The following is a 22383-nucleotide window of genomic DNA, read 5'->3' on the forward strand; positions in this document are numbered from 1 at the left end:
ATCAATCTTTTATAGAAAAACTAGCCGAAGTTCCGGCATTGCCCGGGCTTTACGCAGAGTTTTTCGAAATCTAATGTATATAATGACATTCCTCTTGTTTTGAAGGTCAAGTATCGGGTCGGGTCGCCCGCCACAGACAATCTTATTCATATAAATAGATTGATAAATGAATGTGATAAATGATTAAAAAACGAATTGAAGAGTTTGACAAGTTGAGTTAATTTCACGACTCCCGAGCTCGTCGTTCGAGATTCACATGCAGTATAAACAACTGTGCAGTTTGATTGAAAAAAAAACTAGATATTATAAAATTATGTAAATCGAAATCCGCAGATTTTAAACACTTTTCAAGTATTTCGATTCTTCCAAAAATACTACAGCTCTAGAATGTGTGTAAATAAAAATACTTTAAGTAAGCCGTACCTGTACTTACAACTTTCGATAAGAAAAATGTCTGTGTTGAGACCTTGAACGCAGTAATAACTCACATAACGACACAATCACCACCTTACTCTATATACAAATCATAAAGCAATCACACGTAAATTTGAAAAACATCCATTAGATTGTATCGTCAGCAGTAATTCAGTTACCCGGAGCAGAGCGTGATACTATTTCAATTGGGATTCGAACCGGAAACCTTCGGATGGACGTAATTACAGACTTTGGATAGACCAAGGTAGCAAGGAAACAGTGGAGTGTGATCCATGATGAAAATATATCAAAATATAACATCCAAGTACAGTATTTTGGGATTTTATATAAATTTGAGGTATGCATTTGGACACTAGTGCCATTCTACACGGCGTACTGCGAGTGGCGATACTTCGAACTAATTTCACTAAGATTTTTTTATCAAACAAAAGTGGGTTTTAATAATGTGCACGACAAAAAAAATATGATCTCCGTCTGTATTTTGTTTTCAAGAACATGGACATTTTAAACCTTTTCTGGCTAACATCTAAATAACTACGCACACGGGATTTCTAAATCTAAAATTGTTACTGATAGAAAAAAAGTGTTTAATTTTCCCTAAGTAATATGGAATTAATAATCCTATCCAAATACCATACATTATAGATAATATTTATGGGCAGTTTGATTTTAATTGTGTTTGCTTCTCTGTTTTGATTTCGACATTGTTTTATTTATTACTTGAAAATAAATAATATTGAATGTATCTCAAATTATGACTTTGAAGTATAAATGGATTTGACTGCACGTCACTGCGCAACAACATTGCATACACAAAGAAAAACACTTCAAATTACCAAAGGATAGATTTAGAATTTAGACCAACAACGATTTGTTATAAAATTCACAAACAAGAATAAAAAACCCCATTAACAGAAAAAAATGCAATCGTTTTCAAAAAAGAAAAACATGAGTTCCGTTCAAATTTAGTGAACCTATAGTTGAAATGGTATTTTCTACTTGAACATGAAACTATTGGTACCTACCATTTATCTCGAAATAGAAACAAAAAAGGGTAAATCGTGTTGTGTTTTTTTTTCAAATAAATTATTTGTTTTGGTCACGGTGCGCCGACACCATAGGAAGTGGCAGGAATGCCTGTAAGTATAGGAGTCAGCTTTTCAAATATCAAAGAAGCGCACAGTGGGGAAGATGTAATGTTTGTGATGAAAGTTGTAGTTATGAATTCAGCAATTTTTGATGCCATCTGCGAGCTGCTAGTTCATACAAACAACATCCGTTATTAAATATTTATTTTATATTATTTATTATTTTTATTTCATTTAGTCGAGATTTTTAGAAAAGTTTGATGTTTATAAAATGAATACCTTATTGAAATGAAATGGAATCATAATGGATGAATGCATCATTATTCCATTTTGAAAATCACTTTAGGATGTTCTGTTCTTGGTGACGAAGTAAAGAAGTATGCTCACCTGCAAAAAAGAAGAAAAAAACTATTAGAAAAATGTAAATATTTAAGTTGTGTGCTGACAAATATAAGAGCAAGGTTTACCTAGTAACCTTTCTTACAAGTAAAGTTAAATTTTTTATGCACTTTTGAAAAATACCTCGTATGATGTCGTACTTGTTAGTAACAACTGTACGAGGAATGAAACTGTAAATAATAATATTTTTTGTAATTTTTTTTTTTTTTTTTTTAATAACAATTACATAATATAATTACACAATATAGTACAGTTATTAAATACATAATATTAGTATTTGATGTACCCCCATAAATAAGCAGGGCTTGTGTGTATGGGGGTGTTGTTATATTGGTTTATATTTGATATGATTCAGTTCAACTGTTCGGAATACTTTTTAAGGTGGCTTTTGAATTCGTTAAAAAATTTAACTCCGAGATATTCATGGTTGAACTGTCCTATTGTTTTTTTACATTTAGGGGTAGGAAGTATTGACGTTTGTCTAAGATTTCTGTTATTTTTAAAGGGTGCAATTTTATTTTGAATATAGTTTTTATAAATTTGTAATGTTGCATGGTAGAAGTATAATGCACTTAATTTTCTGACCTTAAATTGTTTGAATAAAAGTTCGGACGAATATGAATAGGGTTTTTTTAATATGGTTTTTATTATTAGTTTTTGCGATATGTAAATTGTTTGAGTTTGACTTTTATATGTTTACGACGTTCTAATAAATGACCACACATTGCCAATCACTTTGCCAATCACTTGCCAAGTAAATTAATATAATACTTTACATCAAAGCCTGCGTTCCACTTTGATATTTGTATATGTTTTAAGCCGTGGAACGGATGTTTAGAAGTCCCCAAACTGCTCGAAAACAGTAGAACTATGGCATTACATCGACCAATATATCTAGACAGGGCGTGTGAACCTTAAAATTAACACCGAAACCAAAAATAGTGGTTTAAGAAAATATTTATAAATAAGAAAGTGCATTATCTCGCAGTCGAAAGATCGGCAGAAGCATTGCTTTTCACCTTTAGTTTATCTGCACGGAGTAAATTTGTCTTCCAGCAAGTTCGTCCGAACGCTCAATGGACTACGAGACCACGAGTATTATGAAGATATTTTTGCAAATACGAATTTTAGGTAGTTAGCAATACTTTCGGTAGGAGCTTCGGCGGCCTTTACCACTAACGATTTAATCAGCTATCTATAATTTTAAAATACCATTTATTTTAAAAATATATACCTTACAGATAGCTTCAAGGCGGCGTTTCGATTAAAGTAACAATTGATAAAAATCTTAAATTTCTTTCTAGCAAATGACTACATACAAATTACAACAATACTTTTATTACAAAATTAACATTACAAAAAAAGCAATCTTCTGGTTTCGCGCACGTTTTTAGAAGCTTGTACAACAAGTTTACATCGAGTTTGGTTGTTGAGTTCATCTCTGTATCTTGTGACGCGATGCCTTTCGGGCTTGCTATTGGCCGATAAAATTAACAAATTACAATACGGGATTTTAGCGATAAATTGCATTTATATCAAGGCTTTTGAAGAGAGGCATCGGAATTTACACTTCAAATATCTGTCAATGACTAATCTATTGTTATTATGGTGACCGAATAAATCATCACAATGATAATTCATCACATCTTTAAAAAGTTATATAAAGTCATGGAAAGTGATGAAACAAAAACTTTATTAACTGGGTTAAGTAGGTTAGGTTAAAAAAAAAATTTTCATCGTTTCTAATGACTTTATATAACTTTTTAAAAGTGTGTTGAATTGTCGCTGTGTTGAGTTATCATGGAACCTGTTATTATATATCGATGTGGCATCCCACGCATAGAATGCTGTGAAGATGAAATGGAAGTGGGGAGGGAAAGGAGACATGCAAGTGTAAGGTTGGGATGTACCTGGCTATTGAAATATAATTAAAGCCATATCATGCAACTTTTCGACCAGGAATATTTTCAAGGGGTGATAGTCTTTCACTTTAGAAATAAGTGCTAATATACCAAAAATATTCTATGTGCGAATAAAATAAAATAAATTTTTGCCGTTTGATAATTTGCAAACTGTGATACCGAAAATGTTTATGGGTAAATAGTCCTTGAAATATTCGCTTGCACGAGCTAGAAAAAATATGTATTTGCGGTTCAGAAGAATTCAACTACCTTTCCAGTACTATTTACCAACTGAACGATGCAGACGCAAACAAAAGATAAAACTCCGTGCAAATAATTATTATTGCATCTTAAAACGTTCAAGAACTATAATGTCGTTCGTTTGTCCAAACATTTATATTCTTGCGTTGCTATATCGTGATGTAGAATCGCTGACATCATCCTTTACTGTTTTACTATTACATAATTAGGTGTGTTACATCGAATTAGTTATGTTAAAAGTGTCGATATCATTTGTATATTGTAAACTATGTAGGGAAGGAATTAGCGAGTTTGCTTTATAATTTTTTGTTTGTGACAACATTCACATAAAAGGGTTTTGTATAACGTGTCGGGTTGTACTCTTATGTTGACTAGACTCAAGATATTATAAGGTCGCAAGGACTAACTAGTAACGATCTATACAAAAAACAGGCGATTAAAATGGTATGGTGTAATAGAACATTAGTAGATAAATTTCTTCTTCAGTAGATACCTGCGTTCTTAACTTTGCATATTTTTTTAGACTACATTATCTTATACAAAGCCAAACATGAATAGTAATATTATGAAGTAAGTAAGGAAGTACGGACCGCAGCATAGTCTGTGTTTGATTTTACTGAAGGCCATTTTTTCAATAATTTGTTGGATATTATGCTTAGAATCTTTATGGCTTCAAATAAATATCTCATTATACCAGTGAGACGTTTTAAACATTAATAATAATTGGTATTGATTGGGAACAACAAGCAATCTGAAAACACTTTCAAGGTCGTTGGGCATGGTAAAAAAAGTAACTATGTTATTATTATTCATAAATAAGTTGAATAATTTCTATAGCAATATTTTACAAGGTTTGAAAAAAATTTAAATGTTTAAATTGCCTAAAAACGTAACTAGTTTACTGTGACTCAACAAGGCTCGTAGAAAATTTTAAATAAAAATTAGAAATAAAAAAGGATTCATACGTCTTATACTGATTTAGAAATGTGGAAATTCTAACTATACAATTGTAAATGTTCTCCAAAATGCCCTGGAAAGAATCTCAGACTTGTGATGTCCCGAAAGAAAACATTCATCTGTTCTGAATGCAATTACTAATGTTATCCAAATTGAACCTGGTAATAAATTACACCTTTGCGATTCTTTCAAGGATAAAGAAATCATCCTGTCACTTCGAATGCAATCAACAATGTTCTCAAAATTTGTTTTGACAGCATCGCCATTCCATTGTAAGAATATTATGTATTAAATACCCAATTTGGCTGTCCTGAAACGGGAATCTTCCCAGTTGGACAGACAAAGGGTTCATTTTGTTTTGTATTGTTTGTAAATTATATATATATATTATATATATTTAATAAATAAATAAATTTTAACGAAAATGCATATTTTTAGATGTTGCGGGCTGTGAAAAGGTTCAGACTTGTGGGTAAGACAAGCTGAGTGTAGATACTCTCAGTACGCCCTGGAGGTCTGGCACGGACGATCGATAAAGTCCCATATCAATAAGATATTGACGGAATCCGTAATGTACATATGATTCAGACAGTCGGTAGACAAAAGCCACTGCTTTTAGCGCGACTTCCGAGGAGTCGGATAAGTTTTCAATATGTTTGGATAATGTCGTAGGTACTTTATGCAAAATAGCTTATTAATGAATAGAGATGAACTAACCTAGCTATTCGAATTAAGGCGATGCACTACGTCGTGTAATATTATAAATTGAGCCGCTATCAATAACAACCCTTACGTAGATGGCGATAAGGTTTAAATTCCCGCTTAACACCACCCGCCTGTTTTGATTTATGCAAGAAAAAAACATGGCCAAAAAGTGCCTTTTATTTTATTTTGTGGACGTTCAGGCATAAATATTTAATTTTTTTTCGATCATTTTATAAATAACCTAATTTGCCACATTATACAATAAAATCATAACCGAAAATGGTTTCGTAAGTAGGAGATTTTGAACTTTAAAGCAGTTATCATGGATTTTTACATTATTTTTTCTGGGCTTATAAAAAGACTTATCTAAAAAATACTCGATAATTTCAAAGGCCAAGATGTATTCTACTCGCAGTATTTAATTAAAGCACCTGAAACATTTCTAGGCAACCAAATTTTCAAACCAAAAACACATGATTTTGCATTACTACGTATGGCACCGCCTCAAAAGAAATCGTATACACGATCTATGGACTTAATTAATAAGACGCGATCAATTGATTCCGTTCCAACTTGAGAAACAAAAGTCATACATAACGAAAGACCTCACGAACTAATTAACTCCCTTTTTAGTGTCAAAAAGTGCATGCGCACTGCCAATGTATAATATTAGTTATTTCAAATGGACATTACCGATTTATTAGTATTTTTGACTTTTATGTAGCCGTCTGACTTAGGAATGTCAATTCATAGAAAGATTCACCGGCATTGGCAGCGTATGTCGTAATATCGGTATGACCGTGCTCAGAAAGTTGGTATAAAATCATCGGTAGTTACACCAATCGATCCGATATTGTAAAGTTATCGATTTCACTGTGCTAGACCCTCTGGTGGACGAACATCATTCAGAATCCAAAATATAGCAGTTGCTTGAAATTATTATTTTTTTGGTAAACTAATGTTTAAGACAAGATTTTTTATGCATAGCACAAAGGGTAAAAATTATTTTATAAGCAATAATTATAAGCCTGAAACACTCATCCACATTGAAAAATCTCCTGATAAAAGATACATGACGCCAACGGGACATGAACCCGTGTCCTTTCGATTGCCGGTCGACAGCTCTGACCACTGAGCTATGGCGGCTTATCTCTTATCCGCGAAATAATTCAATATATACTAGTGTTTCATCCAACAATTACTGCTTATTACATTTTTCATTCATAACATATAAAATAAAGTTGGTTGTTTTTAGGTGAAAAAGATCTCATCTCCCCCCCCCCCACATTTGCCATATACTGGCACTGAGAAGTTCGGATACTTGAACGGTATTTTGTTTACAATAATACATATATCAAATTATTTCTTAATCATTATTTGAAAATAGAACTCAAGTCATTCGAGAACTGCTATTATTAGTATCGTGTATTTCAAAGCGACATCCGCAAGCTATACGGTAAACAGAAGATATCTATCGCCAACACAAAACAGACGATTATTGTTATGATTTATAAGCGTAAACGATTGTTGGAACTCTTTTGATGCCCGTAAGTGTATTTACGTGAGTCATCCATTCAGGAATTGGATGCGGCCCACTTAAAGCGGTTCGAGAATACACTGGAGGGCAGTGGAAAGGATACATAATGATTTATTAGTTTAATTCAACTTGGTCGTAATAAAAAATAAATAATGATTTGACGATGGTGACATTTATTTTTTATGATACTGATCGAGAGTTCAATTTCATTCGAGCGTCATTGTGGCAACCCCAATTGAAGAATGTAGTGAAATAAAAGCCCAAGCGTAGTGTGTTCAATTCCTTGGCTGACTAAGTCCTCCATCACAACACAAGCAACATTTCCGCGTACTTTGATGGTAGTAGGAGTTTTTCAAATATTGTCAAGTTATTCGTAGCCCGGTAATATTTTGTCTTTCTTTAAAAAAAATTATATTGTAATTAAACATGGCTAAAATAATTATGAAATACGGAGTGCAAATATATTTTATTCTTTACGTAAGCCCAAAAGGCTTAATTATTTTTTATTTGCACTTTGTTGGGTATTAAACCCGAGAATACTTAGCACAACTCTGCTCTGTCCGCCACCACGGAGTTCTTCGGGGATCAGGTCCCTTTCACAACATCTCAGCAAGCTGTTCATTAGAGCTTGTCGTAGAATAGCGTATATTTTGAAATAGACCCTAAGAATAATCAATTCAATTTATTATTTAAAAAAAATTATAAGTACATTTGTAAAGAAAAAATAGTATATCAGAGCTTGCCTTTTAAAGGCAGCTTCATTGATTCTAATATCCAAATTGATACCGTGCAACAGCAATAATGCTCTCCGCACAGGCATGACCAATGACCATTGGCTAGTTAGTCCTGCAAGCTGGGAGATAAAACAGTCAATGCTGTCCATGATAGTCGCGTTTTCAAATCACCCACGAATGGTAAGTGGTAACGACTAACAATTTTTAACTCTGGTTGATTAGCATAGATTTTCAAAAACCATTGATCAAAAACGAAATTTAGACAACGATAATATTTTAGTTGCATACTCGTACAGCTCGCTTCAATTTGTATTATTTGAGAATAGTTGGTGGAGGTTAATTATTATTCGATTATTATTAGTCGAAGCCATCGAGAGTCACTAGGATCAGCACAAATGTGCCTACACGGAACTGATGAACTAATTCTTCCAATATGTCTTCTGTTGCTTGAATATGTCCACATTCACACAATTCAGAATATATTAGGCCATATTTGTGCATAGCGGCTGTGACTGTACCGGATGCGGTTTAGTGAGGTCCACGTTTCCCGAGGGAGAGATTCCTGGCAGATTAATACACAGTTGAATCCACAACAAGTTATTTGTTTTCACGTCCGAAGTCTGCAACTGAACTTAGTTACTAACTAGTATTAAAGTAAATGGGTAGGTATGTTATGAATCAGAAATATGAACTCAGAAGGGATCTTTATAAATGTTTTCACACTGCTCCCAACCGTCTAGAACCGGTGAAACTGGCATCCCTGATTGGGGTATGTTGTAGGAAGTCGGGGAAGTACCTAGCTATTCAGAACTGGTCACCAAACTCGACCAAAGCCATCTCAAGAAACAAAAACAAAATACTTCACATTAACGTTTAAATATATTTGAGATTTTTGGACAGCAGGGTGAGCACCATGTTACGCGGAACTCGGAGAAGGTCGAAATGCCTAGAGTTTTCGACTGGCGGCCGTGAGGCTAGCAGCTAGTGTTGCCGAAGTTAATAGAATAATGCGACTTACGAATGAAACAGAATGTATATACTCGCTACAGCGTATAAAGACGCAAAAACCTGTACTTAAAAATATTCCTGTTAAATTCCAAATGATATTAGAATGGCAATAATAATTATTGCACTACACTAAAAAGAACTTCCGATATGAACTGGGCTTCACCGTTTGTGAATGTCTGACCAGTTTATCAGTTGACCACCCACCGTTGGTTGTACTACATTCCACACCACAGTTCTTAAGTCCTACTAAGAACTCACACGGAGCGTGTGCCAGGAGTTGTTATTGAATAATACAAGACCTCCTATGAGCTTATGCAATGCTGACACTGATATTATAATACTGCAGCAAATGTGTAGTAGGATGGCTCTTCAAAGCTTTCTGTTATATTTTGGTATCTGGTGTCTCAAAAGTTCTGAATTCGAAAAATTAAATATAAAAAAAGAACAGTAGACCTCGCTTTAAAAAAAATATGTTTCTGATTTTCTCTATAAATCAAAATTAAAGGTTTCTCTGAAAAGTTTGTTTGAAAAAAATCCAAATAAAAGTTATTAAAAGAATTAAAAAAAATCATCAAATTTTAAGTTGAGTTTCTAGTTCTATAAGGTTCTATCCAAGTTCTGTTACTATATCAGTTTTGTGAAGTAATTGGTCAATCATGATATAGTAATAGAACTTGAATAGAACCTTCACAGAATTTGAAAAACAACTTTGAAATTTGATGAATTGTTCAAATTCTCTGAAAAAGCCCTTCCTAATTGTCCCAAATTCAATTCTCTTTAAAGGGCAAAATGTGCTATTGAAGTATTACAAATGCGCTAACATGATAAGTAGTGTTAGAGTGAGACGGCAATAGATAAGCCTTCATATACAGTAGCGCGTACTCACCATATGTTTATACCCAGATCTCGTCCAAGCTAGACGTTAGTTCGTTATACTAATATGTTGTTACTTATGTCATGTTATTATTATTATTCATTATCCTAACTCTCACAAATAACCTTAATAATAATCTTGATAGTCGAAAGAAACCCTGAGAGACTTCTAGATTTTAAATTGTACATAAATTGACGGCCCACCCTAGTGCATAGTGAGTGCATCTCCGGGGCACTTGAAAAGGGAAATGCATTGCGTTGCATAAGTGCGTAAGTTGCACATCGTGTGCACGAGATTATCGAGAATATCAACACGTGCATGGTCCAGTGGCTTCGTGCGAGACGTATGTGGTATTTATTTACACTTAACCCTTTGCACTCCTAATTTTTTTTTTAATTACCTACTACCAACTCCTTAATTAATTTACAAAAAAGAGATAAAAAGTGGCCTCAATAAAAAGTTAAACAAAAAATTTTAAAATATGTAATATTTATTACTCTTTCTTTACATAGAGTACAAAAAACATAGAAATATATAAAATTAACAACTTAATATGCCCTTATTCACTTAAACTTTTTCAGTGTGTGGTATTTCTTGAAACATTCTCCTGGATGGAGGCCAGGTTTCCTATCACAAGTTTCACAATAGAACGTTGTTTCTTTTCTCCCTCCCCGAATTTTCCGATTGGAACACATCATGGAAGGAGGAACATCTCTGTCATTTTCAAGTAAACGAAGTTCACTGTCTATTTCAAACATGTATTGGTCATCACCACTTTCATATTCATTGATCACAGATTGTTTTTTTTTTATCCGGGGCATTTTTATTTTATTCAAGGTATATAATAAAGCACGTTAAATTATTAAGTACTAACAAATCACTAATTATGAAGAAAAAGAAATGTAAAACTATATTTTCACCTAATTACTGAGTATTATTTTCAAGACCGAACGACACATGTGCTTTCTCGGCCACGAAATATTTGCTACTAAAAACAGTAAAAACAAATGTAAATACACAAACAGAACAAAATATTATGTGATAACAAGTGAATAGGTATAAGAATCCTTTGTTATGTGTTGGGAGAAATCCCTCAGCGCTTCCTATTGTTACGCAGGTAGACAGGCAAGTACCTACCTACTTACATGCGTCGCAACCAAATAACTGCGCAGTGCATTTACAAGGTTAAAAATAATACGATTTTAAAAATTATCTAAAAGGCGAAACTTGACGAGATATATGTATTTTGCGTATTCGGAATATTCAGAATGAGATATAAAGTGTCTCAAAGAAAAAAAAATACATTTGATAATTTAAATTATTTTTCGAAATTGCGTTACTATAATGTCGAGTATGACTCGACATAGGAGTTGGTGTAAGAAATATAATGTCGAGCCACACTCGACAAAGGAGTGGTATGAGTTAAAGGCAATCGTAAGATGAAAAAATAATATAGCTACGTTATTACAAGATTATGTTGTAGTTTTAACAGACTTCAATTTATGGCTCGCGACTTGAAAGTGAATATCATTGATTCGATGTAAACATGTGTAGGTAACTACAGAGAAATAAATATGAGCCTAGATAAGTAACTTGATGTAGGTTCCTATATAAGATATGGAAAACTACTTACCGGGATAATAAAAACATCAACAATGCTAATATCGGTTTTGCGTGTGTCCTGTTTAACGCTGGTTCAATAATGCACTGAAATTTACTTTGAATCCAATAATCATTTTCAAAATTGGAACCGATTGTGTGAAGAATTCAGACAAGCGATAAATTACCTACAATACAATAATTTTACAGAAAATCAATTTAATTGTCTTTTTCAAAACTGGAACTGATTTGTCAAGAATTCACATTACTCCGTGATTTTTCACGGGTCTGCGCTACTACACAAATATATTTATAAAATTGCATAATGTAAGTTTTGTAGGATTTTAAACATTTTTAATGTGTTAAATGTTAGCTTATAATATGGCCACAATTGACACTTTTTGTGGCATACATATTTTAGGTAATATCACCACAGAGGTGCAAAGTCTTAATAATTTATTACTTGATTACGGACCTGGCAACCTGATAAATAGTCGATTCATAGCACATACGCAATATTTGCAACGAATCAGAGAGAATGAGGTTTACAAAGTTCAATTCGGATTGGTGGCCATTCGAACGAGCAGTTCCTGGACACAAAGTGCAATGGTATGTATTATTTATTAATAACGAGACATATTATATATTGAACTCCTCAGGCCTCGGACATATTTTGACAGAAGGTCGGAGTATTTCCGCTCATAATAAAATTCAAATAAACGGAATATTTCTGAACGTATCCTAAAACTAAAAACTGTTTTTGAAAGGTGATGAAATAAGCTTTCAAATATTATTATTATTAATAATCATATACATATTTGTCAAAATATTAAAATTTTTGAATGTAAACATAAATAAACACACTTTTTTGTAACTAAAATTACTGATAAAAAATATATATAAAAACACAATAATTTGACCATACAAATGTATTACGAACGTTTTGTCGTTTCATATTAAAATAATTCATTAAAAAAATCATGAAGTGTCATAATCTTTTTTTTTTCAAATTACGTTTGGAATTTTTGGTTTTATAGAAATGTAGTTTTTAATTCTTTTGTGGTTAACTCCTAGATTTGAATATATAGCGTGGTGTCTTCTCTTTCTAACACCGTTAAGATTATATTTCTTCCCATGACCATAAGGATACAACGATGTCTGTGAGACAATGCAGGTTGTTCCCAAAAGCGAACAATTTAGCCGGAAGGGTTAAACTTACATAAAATGAAGGAATCAAAAATATTCAGTCTCATATATTTTTCATTTAAAATGAACAACGAATTAAAAACAAAAATTCTTATACTAGACACCTTCTCTACAACTTTCCAATGCGAAAATTATTTTATTATATCTACTACATATTTACAAACGTATAATAATAAGTCACTATATCGCTCATTTAATGCAAAAGAAACGTATCGGCATTTTTCATGTTTTGAAGTCTGAAGATTATTTTAATGATTGATGTACACTCCTCTTCTGATGAATGAAAAGTGGTGATCGAGCAGGCAGCAGAGGAAGGTCTCCCTTAACCCTTCAAGATTTAAAATATTTTTACCTACAAGTCCCAACGAAACGGTGAAATTTCAAAATTTCATGGAATTTCGAAATGCTCCCGAGGAATCTAAAATGTGCTACATATTTCTTATTTGTGTAGTTGTTGTAAAAATAAATACCATTTTAGAAACTCCATAAAATTATCTTTGAAATGTTTATATTTTAAATAAACATTGACATTTCTAAAAACTATTTTTTTAATATCAAACATGAAAATGTAAACAAATAAACTTCGGGATATTTTGACCCGAAACATCCATAATTTTGAAAGAATTCGATGTTTAGAAAACATATCCCCTTTGGGTAGGGAATTATTAAGAAAACTTTCACTTAAATTTTTTTCCGTTAATACAATTAAAAACTTTCAACTGTTTTTCAAACTTTGACAATATTTTGGATTTTATCGTTGTAATTATGTATGAATATTTGAGACAAACTGGGAAGAATAATTATTTATCTTTCCAACGTCAAACAAATCATATATCTACACTTTATAGAAAAAAAAAAATAAAAATACTTTTATAATGTATGGAGGTCCCGGTCAGATCTGTCCTTCAGAATGGAATATGATGTTTGTGGCTAGTAATGTCCTTCCGAGGCTTGGAGGGTTAAGATTGGAATTTTGTTTTCATTTATCATTAAAAGACGTACCATGAACGATGATATAACCATTCGTAGTAAGAGCGTAAGTAAATGTATCTTGGAGTGTGGATATCAAAGTTTATTTTGAAACTCCGCGACCCAATTCCAAGACTTATCGTGTTAACGCCAGTTATTCCGCCAAACAGTCCATTAAATGCTTCAAACACGACATTTCCACGTGAAATAGAACTACAAACAACAATAAATCTTTTTTAATGTGGATTAAAACCAAGGAATGCACACGTAATAAGCCCTTCCCTTAAAATGTAAATAATAAGGATAATAATATTCAATATAATTTATTTTTTTTAATCTTAGTTTGTTCAAAATTTGATATCTCCGAAAGCTCTTCACAGATTGCTTTGAAATTGTGACACAACTTTGCATACAATTATATTTGTTGTGCATAGATTTTAAATCAATAACAATTTATAGTGAATGAACTATGCTCAAAACAAATAACGGAATAGGCGTAATCGCATATTATGGCTTATCTTATCTCAATATATCAAAATCACGTGTTACTGTGTTCGTACACGCTAATCTCCGAAACCGCCCAACCGATTTCAATGATATTTTGTGAATGTGTATGGTTGGTTCCAGCAAAAAAAAAAACTACTTTTTGTTTTCTGTATTCTCATCCAAAAATACATACATTCACAAATTTTAACTTCCCTACACCCCCTCTGTCACATTTTTACTTATTTTCTAACAATAATCACAATCTGCTGAAATGCTCGATTTTAAATGAAACTTAAAAAACCAATATCTAGGATGCATGTAACTTGCGCATGTATTCTATGTACGTCAAATGCATAAAAATCCGACAACAGCGCCACAAGATAAAAGGTCTACATAAAATGAGGTCTATGAAAAATGCGATCAACATAGAAAGCGGTCTGTGGCTGGGTCACGTCTGTTAGGAGGGCCCACTAGTAGTATTTTTATATAAGACAACTAAATACTTACGTAGGATGTGGAAGGCAAAGAATTTGTGCATTATTTAGTATTAAATTTCACTCCTCTCTTTTAAAGCAAATGTACCAAAACACACCAAACTCGGACAGAAATTCTTCAAAAGATTAAAGTCGTAAACAATGTTATCGATAGAAATATTCAGAAACTGCTGCTGGAACAATATTATCAAGAGATCGTAAACTGAGATTTGTTGGATTCGTGCATATTGTGAACATGCACATTATTTAATTTATTAGGATTAACTTATTCAAGCTTGTAAGCCTCATTGAAATACATATTAGCAAAATCAAAAGATGTCCTACATAAATAAAATTTGAAAGGTTTATCCACGACACCATCTAGATTGTAAAAATATTTGAGTAGAACTTTGCAATTATACCAAAAAAATAGCAGTCAAAAATATGGGAAATAAAAATGGAAGTATGAAATTGATGAATTAAGTGGTATAGCTAAATTGGTAGAGACGCCAGTCCCGGTAATACTAGAGCATCTGCGTTCGAGTCCCAGTTGCGACAGTTATTTTTTGTATTTTCTGTGTCTTCATATCTTTCATATATTTTCATTGAGAGCTGTTGATATTGTCAACAATAATTATATTTATAAAATAATTTTATCCGTATTGGAAGTCATTTTTTCGAAAAAAGATTACAAAAAATCTGTACAAAAGTTGTAATAAACTAAATATGGGGCTTAATCCCAGCACTGAACGGAAAGGAAAAGCACACAATTAGACAATCTAATGTTTCCATAGACGCTCAAAACCCCAAACGAGCAGGGCAACTAATTAATACTGCATTGTGTACCAGATCGGGAGAGGTTGGTTTGGGGGACACTTAGACCTCTCCAGCTAGTCTCTTTTGACCCGTCACCTTGAGCTGCAGGGGGAGGGATAGATCATTCGTCCGTCATTTCTGGATTCACTGATCCCTAGATTCCTACCCACCCCTCATACGTTTTTTCCTTCCCAGAACTTCATCTCTTTCGTTTCCCTAAAAAGACCATCCACACAGCATCCCCAAAGATGTTAGGTAGGTTAGTGAGAAAAGTCTGTTTTCCGTATCAATAAATGAATAGTCTGGGATGCAGACGGCAGGAGTTTGGTAAACCCAACGAAAGTTTGGTAAACAAAATATTGATATTTTAAGTCCAATTAGACCGCACCCACAAAATCATAGTCCACAGTGCACAGTGGGATTCTTCTTGGATACAGTCCCACGCCAGTATAGCATCCAGCATAACATATTAGCGGCTCATGACATCACCCGATCACCTAGCCGTGTAATGTGATGCCAAAGCGTCTCGGATAAACAAAACTATAGGTGAGCCAACACGGAAAAAGTTGGCATAGTGCAAGGCGTGGGTTTGTTTTCAAACGCCGGCAGGTAGGTGTGCTTTTTAAAAACAAATAATGACTGCTAGCTGATGCAACGCGGAATTAAAAATGGATAGCTGTCAAGCTTCACGAATTTCATAATTTTTCGAGTTTGTGTGTGTGTATGAAAAGAGGGTTCAACAAGGAAGAGAAACTTTTAATGTTCCGAAAAGAAATAATTGGAACCAACAGAACGGTTCTGAAATAGATTCTTTCATTTGGGTGGCACAAGGAAACTAAGGTTAGAAGTGGCAGATATAAAATTGTTTACTGTTGGCACGTATCAATTTGAATATTATATACTTAGGCACGCCATTGTGTGCCCTATGCGATATTTTCGTAAACAGCTATCGGTTGCTTAGCAACTTTCGGAAGGTTTCTCCACCAAGAGCAAGATGTTTCCCGTCATGCTTTGGAAATATTAAAAAATAACACTTCGTGGCAACAAAATTGATTTTATACTTTCCGGTAATATTTATTTGGAAACGATCCAGTTTCACCTTGCCGCGGGCTTATATACATTCACGATCTCAGAAGTTCATAGTTTATCAATATTAAATTACGATGGAGTTCTACCACGAATCAACTGTCTCTTAAGTAGAAATATTAACATAATTAAGTTTGATTAATATAATTATTAGCCTGAAACACGAAACAAACCGCCTAGTGGTTCCGTACACCTGACCGGCAATCAGTAGGTACGTATTCAATTACCGTAGGCGGCATTTTTTTTTTCGGAAGATTTTAAAAATTTATATTTGTTTTGCAGGCTAATAATTATTTGTTATCCTTTGTGCTTTGCATAAAACTTTGTCTTGTAAACATATGTTTACCTATAATAAATATTAGTAGAATTATTGATAGAATCGCAGATTATTTTGCTTGTTTATTGCATACCTAGGAAAGGTTTATAATTCAAAAAATTCAAAATCATTTTGAAAAGCGCTTGATGTATCAATATTTATAATATTATTTAGTAACCTCCTAGTAAAATCATAAGGGTGTACTAATCTCTAAGCAAATCCTCGAATGGATTAATACAATAATCGACCTTTATGACCTATAGATATCTACCAGTTTCTTGGAATCAGCAAAGAATATTGTGAGGAACATGTGATTCAGGTCCATCGATACTATTGACAATGAGTCACGTTATTTTTTAATATTATGCCAATTGTATAAATAATAAAACTGGTCATAGGTTGGAAATACGAGTAGTTGTTGCTGGCAAGTTGAGTCATCGTCAATGAAACTGGAAATAAGCGGATTTAATTAAGACATTAAACATAAACAAGTTGATGAAGTGTCCCCTGATTCTGGTGAATAAGTCAATACTAGGATGAAAATTATATATGCTGGTGATAGGTACAGTTTTACCACTATTATATTTTTGCAAGCGGTCAAAAGAGGAACGAAAACCGCCAAGTTTTGTTGTTTTTCGGCTGTCAAGATATTATCAATCAGGTTTCAAGTTAAATTGCTTTTGTTAATAGGATATAAAGCGATGCAAATGGGAAAACTTATGACTGATAAAAAGCACAAAATATTAATTTCAAGAATTTGGCGTTCATGGACTTTGAAAACCTATAATGTAAGTCAGAGTAATTTCAGAATCAAGATGAGCTACCGCCGAAGTTATCATTTTGAACCTGTACAGAAAACCCATTAGTAATCTACTACTACTGCCTGAAGACTGTAATAGAACCACTTAATATTGCTCAAAAACTGATTCTCAAAGTTATGTGCAAGAAAAAATACAGATATCCTACACAGTTACGTTGTAAGGAATGTAATATCGTGAAAATAAAACAACTATTTATCACACAAACGCTTTGCAGATTTTTTAACAATAATAGTTTTGCGAAAAGAACGCAGCAAATTCGTAATACAAGAATTGGCTCTGGTCTGAACTTTGTGGCAATTCACACTTAATCTTCATATGGGCAAAGATATTATTTGTACCAGGCTCCACATCTATTTAATAGCCTTCCAAAACCCATTAAGTCATCAAATTCCTTGTGTACTTTTAAAAAAATGTTAAATTATTTGTGCTAGCCGAGGATTTCAAACATTTTTTTCATCTTTATCCTTTTTAATTATGGCATAATATGTAGTATATGTATATTCTTTCATCCTTTTCCTTTTATAGTGTTTTTTTCTTCTCTCCTTTTTAAAATAATAGTTTATTATATTTTTTTGCAATCTAATATCAATGTTTATCATGGTCACCTACATGTTTACTACATTATACTGTAATGAATTGGCTAGAATTAGATTAATAGGTACCCAATTCATAGAAACGTTAATGTAACAACATTGTTATATTAATATATAATCTTTATATTATTTTTATTAATTTGTGAAATTATTAACCTGAAAACAGGCTTGTCCTAGTAAGTTAAAAATTCTAACGTAAAAAAGGAACAATGTAAAGAAACAATAAACAATTAAATTTCTATATTGAAGGCAAGGCAATTGTAGACCAGACCAGGGATTCACAATTATAAAGCTACCCACTGACCTACCGAGAGCTTTAAATGATCGGCAGATTTGTATACAAGACTAGAACCAATGATTGGCATTAAAATCAACACCATTCTTGCATCAGATATTTTATAACATCTGCTAGGGCTCAGTGAAAATGTGACTTTTTGCATTAACAAATCATTCCGTAAATTTCTATAATTATTATACTGTGCTTTAACACCACACGAAAAAAAACTAATTTTATACGATTTTAACCAATTAAGTTTCATTCGTTATACAGGCTAGCAGTTTAGGTATAATCGGCATTATTACAAGCAAAAATAAATAATAATTTAGGAATAATATCAGTTCAGTGAGATTTACCTTTGGCATACTTTGAACGTATTTTGATTTACAATTAAATAATACTATATCATGGAATACTAAAAAAATCAATCGACACGGAATGGAATGCAATCCTTTCTAACAGATGTGATGACGAATCAACAAAATAAAACTTTGTATGAGAGTAAGCATCAGAAATCTACGCTTACATAAAACAATAAAAAAACTAGGACTGATTGAATTAATATTAAAAAAAAGAAAACACAAAAATATAGACCTCCTCGGAAAAGGACACACTAGTGAGCCAAGAGTGTTAACTCTTAATAAAAATCTTATTTAATAAAATAAAATACTTTTTTGTTTTAAAACCACGATATTTATTAATTTAAGAACCGACCGGTTTCGCTTTACTTAAGCATCATCAGGGTACAAATTAATACAGTATTAATTTGTACCCTGATGATGCTTAAGTAAAGCGAAACCGGTCGGTTCTTAAATTAATAAATATCGTGGTTTTAAAACAAAAAAGTATTTTATTTTATTAAATATGTCAAACCACAAAGTGATTGCTTTCTACAATAAAAATCTTATTATTTTTCTTGTTATTCTAAATACATACTCATGTTTAGATAGCAAATAAAAAATAGGAACAAACTGATGAAGCTCAGTAAAAACGGAGCCGAGACAAGCTGAAGCAAACGATTGGCCAAAAAGACCTCGAAGAGTACAAGTTAATATTTATGTACATGTGGCTCAGAGGGAATTAAAAATAGCGTATTATCATGTATTCAACGCTTATGTCATCGCTCGGTGGTCGCGACTGGCAGATGTGAATAAATTGGCAGAAAAACGATATGGAAATAATAATATATTCCAGCCTCGTAGTAATACGCGCCGCAGGCGAACAGTTATGTTTCACATTCAACTCGGGGGATTTCGAAGGCGGATTGCATCATTTTACAACTTGACGGAGATAGATAATATTATTATGAATGGAGATGAACTCAAAACTAATGCAACAGGTCTAAACATAGACCCAAGGCCTCACCGATGTGATAAATAGAACACGATGACGAAAAGATTATTTGCGAAATAACTCGTTGATTCATTCTTTATTGCTGTCAGAAAAATCGTGGTTATACATGATTGATACATAAGTAGAAAAAAATACAAAATGCAATGAAAAAAAAAAACGTATAGAATATACGTCCATCGTGTTTGTAAAGAGACAATATTTACTTTACAATACACACAACAGTTAGGTCACCCAAAAATTTGGATGGATATAACATGTTTACCTAAACCTGTTGTGTAATGGGATCCATTGACATTAAAAATGTCAAGGTTGAAGGTATTTTCGCGTTCCCCAGTATACTCATATCTAAATGGGGAGTAAGTCTTAAAATTGCTTCAAAAACATTGTGTGTTAAATACCAGGAAAAATTAATAAATCAAATAAGATAAGCAACATTGCAATATATAAAAAAAATGATAAGATAAAATTGAGCAATGAACAAAGGTTGTGGAAGATAAGTAAAAAATGTTCAATGAGGATAAATTATAAATCTGAAAATTGATAACTGAATACCTACATAACATTTTTTAAGCCTGCAATAATTTCAATGCCAAAATGGAAAATGTAGTCGAAAAGCGAGCGTCTTATCAACAATGTTTGTGTTATCACATAGCCATTATGGCCAATGGTTGGAGTATTGGTGAGGCGAATGCGATAAGAAGGAAAAGTATTAGTTGGTTAGTGCCGAGTTGCCACAATGATGTAACGCGACCAGAATAAACAAGGATATCCAGCTGAACACAAAGCAGGAACCACAATAGACTGCGGACAATGCGAGGTGTCATTCTGAAGAACGTGTGAACACATTACCGGCAAGACGAAGAGGTATTATGAAGACAAGGAAAGAATACGGACGAAACGAATAAAGCAACATAAAGAATAATGTATAACAGTAATTTAAATGATAAATTAATTCGTTGGAAAGGATATTTGTGTTATGAAATACGACTGCAATCAGTACATTGAATTAGTTTCCGGTATTTACGGCGCCACAATATTCTCACTGTTGTTCAAAGTAAGAATTCTCAGAATTTTGAAAAGCAATTTCGTAAATGTTCAAGAGAAGCAAAATATTATTGTGATTCAGCCGCCCAAAATTAATACAAAACTATTTATGGAAAACTTGATAGTATTTAGTGGCATATCCAAATACGTTTTTATTTTAACTAACTAACCATCACGCCGTTTCTCCGCAGGGGTAGGCAGACGGGCCGCCAAACAACTTTGTCTTGGCACACACTCCTTGTCTCATTCACAATCATACATACACTTCTATTATTCTTGACATAGCCCGACTGAAGTTTTTGATTAACTTGATCGTACCATGTCTTCCTCGAGCGTCCCCGACTTCTTCTACCACTCATATTTGCGTCATATTCTCCTTATACTTTTTCTTCTTTCATTCGCTCTATATGCCCAAACCTTCTTAATCTTATTCATTACGCTTACATCAGCAGCCTTGCATTATTTGCAGATCCCCACATTTCTCACACGATCATAATATATGGTTTTACCACAGATACGCGTCAGGGATCTCATTTCTACAGCATTCAGTCTACTTTGATCCTTCCTCTGCCAGTTCCATACTTCTTATTTATTTGTAATTATTGACATACCTTTAATTTTTATACTAGCTAAATCAATGAAATATAATATATTCGGTGAAGGAAAGCATGTGGGTATTATTTTGTAATCTGAAGCCCATTTAAGAACAACATTACTATCAACACAGAATATGAAAAAAATACAGTCGAAATACACAAACTTAGACATTCATTGCATGCCATTAAAATTTGCTATCTAAAAGAGTCATAGTCAAAAGACTTGTTTGCCATAATATTATCTAGGTACATTCTAACCAAAAGAGTATTTCGCCAAAAAAAATCAACGAGTTTGCCAAATTATAGAAGCCAGATTGCAATAGTCGAAACTCAGCTCACGAACAAATTGCGGATCAACGAACTCTCCTAACTGTCAATATAAGCAGAGAATCGTTATGAGCCGTAACGATGGCGTAAAGGGAGGGGTTAGTTGATTTCTTGAAACTGATCGTGTTTAGGTAAACACCAGACCAGCGCAATCTGGAGTTTTTGTTGTTAGAAAGATAAGAAATAATGTGACACATCATAAGGAATGTAGGAATCTGTTGCATTTGATAAAGATCTAGAAGGAATGCGGTGCAGGTAAACAACAATGTGCCTGGATAATAATAGAATGAAAAAAATAGGTCGGGAGATAATATTTTTTTAGAAAAGCGATATGAGCCCGGAGACGCTCGATTTTTCTATATTTTTTCATAAATATAATATTATAAAATATAAACCTTCCAGAAGAAATTCTCGGAAGAAGAGACGCGGATAGCGACTTTACTTTAGTATAAAAGAGATATTTGACTGGATGTAGCGAAGTCCTGTTTTAACTTGAGTGCTTTGCATTTCTTCTCTCTGTAA

The 22383-nt window shown here is 33.0% G+C and overlaps 1 protein-coding gene across 13 annotated transcripts in view; it reads right to left on the bottom strand.

The window, feature by feature from the left end:
- Positions 1 to 22383, bottom strand: part of Unc-115a (actin binding LIM protein Uncoordinated 115a) — a 262629-nt gene that overhangs the window by 139294 nt on the left and 100952 nt on the right. The gene's annotated exons all lie outside the window — the stretch shown is intronic.

The sequence above is a fragment of the Hesperophylax consimilis genome, chromosome 25 (genome assembly GCF_061612785.1).
Source record: "Hesperophylax consimilis isolate HC1 chromosome 25, BYU_Hcon_1.0, whole genome shotgun sequence".
NCBI lineage: Eukaryota > Metazoa > Arthropoda > Insecta > Trichoptera > Limnephilidae > Hesperophylax > Hesperophylax consimilis.